Genomic DNA, 1,865 nt, shown 5'->3' with positions numbered 1-1,865 from the left:
CAAAGTCTAATCTGGGACAGAAAAGATCCATTCTTTATAGGACATATTAGGGCACATACAGGATTGCCTGGAGCCCTTAGTTTGGGCAATGATTTAGCAGATAAAACTACACATGACGTACATATTTTCTCTACACTAGAAGAAGCTACAAATTTTCATAAAAGGTTTCATGTTAATGCTAATACTTTACAAAAGCATTTTAAAATAACTAAGGAACAAGCCAGGCATATAAGAAAACAATGTCAAAATTGTGTGACCTTTTTACCACAAGTTAATCTTGGAGTCAATCCTAGAGGACTGATACCTAACCATATTTGGCAGATGGACGTCACACACTTGTCCGAATTTGGAAAATTAAAATATTTACATGTTACAGTTGATACTTCTTCTGGATTTTTGATGGGCTCCCTTCATGCCAGAGAAAAAACTAAAGATGTTATAGCTCATTGCTTACAAAATTTTGCCACTGTGGGCATTCCTAAACAGTTAAAAACTGATAATGTTCCTGGTTACACCTCCAAGTGTTTTAAACAATTTTGCTCATCATTTGGCATTACTCATATAACAGGAATCCCATACAATCCACAGGGACAAGGCATAGTTGAAAGAGCTCATCAAACTATTAAAACATACCTATTAAAGCAAAAAGAGGGAATTGGAAAGGGGTATATATCCCCCAAAGATAAACTTAAAATAACCCTTTTTACTTTAAACTTTCTAAATTTGGATTCATCAGGACTTAGTGCTGCGGAAAGACATATGTATCCGAAAAATGTACATAAGCCTAAGGTACTTTGGAAAGATATTCTAACAGGACAATGGAAAGGTCCTGACCCAGTAATAGTCTGGAGTCGGGGCTCTGTCTGTGTTTTTCCACAGGGAGAACAGCAGCCAATTTGGATTCCAGAGAGGTTAACCAAAACAATTTCTACAGAAAAAGAAGATGATTTGACTCAAATCCAATAACAGCTGATATCCAGAGCTCCAGCTTGGCTATTCTTACATCTGCAACAGTGATTAACCATGGTGCTTTTTTTCAATATCTATTTTATTATTGCATTTTTCCCACATCTCAAAGTTCTATTTTGTTTTTTGAGCTCATACAAACCTAGGTTAATGTTTTTCTGATCAGTTTTGGTTTTTGACTGTTGAGTTTTTAAGCATTGCAATGGAGATTTCACCTAGGTAAAGTTACAAGGCCTTTATTGTCTTATGTGTTGTATGTTATGTGTGCACTCTTTTGTGTTGTACGTCTGTATGTGTGTATGTCCATATTTCATATAAGAGGAGCGCTCATGAAAAAATGGATCCGAATTTTTTTTTATTCTTGTGATTTAAATGGTTTAATTTAAATTAGGTAAACAGCTGTTAAGGATTGTTTTCAAAGGTGGTTAACAGATCTGTTTGTTTACTAATTTAAATTAGGTAAACATCTGTTAAGGATTGTTTTTAAAGGTGGTTAACAGATCTGTTTGTTTACTTTCACCTTTCCTTTTCATCATATTTAATAATTCTGTTCAGGATAATGTCTCTTTAGCATCATTGCCAGAATTCCCATCTCCATCCCAGTGCCGGTGAAGACTAAGAAAACCAAACTACAGCTTCTATGATAGCTATCACAGTAAACTGTATAAACTGATGCATCAATGAATATAACTCAACAAGTAATGCTCAATCAAGGACTTGATTTACTTTGGGAGGAAATGGACATATTGATAGACTCCTCCGATTTGAACTGCTTGCAGAACTTGCCTGGACTATATATCAGTTGCATGCATTGTGAACTATCGTCTGGTGCAGCGAATTATGGTACTGCTGGCATATCTTTGCTGATGGTGTCACCAGTGATGCATTTTTTCCAAAGG

The sequence above is a fragment of the Urocitellus parryii genome, chromosome 4 (genome assembly GCF_045843805.1).
Source record: "Urocitellus parryii isolate mUroPar1 chromosome 4, mUroPar1.hap1, whole genome shotgun sequence".
NCBI classification, from domain to species: domain Eukaryota; kingdom Metazoa; phylum Chordata; class Mammalia; order Rodentia; family Sciuridae; genus Urocitellus; species Urocitellus parryii.
Note: the sequence above shows the minus strand (reverse complement) of the source record.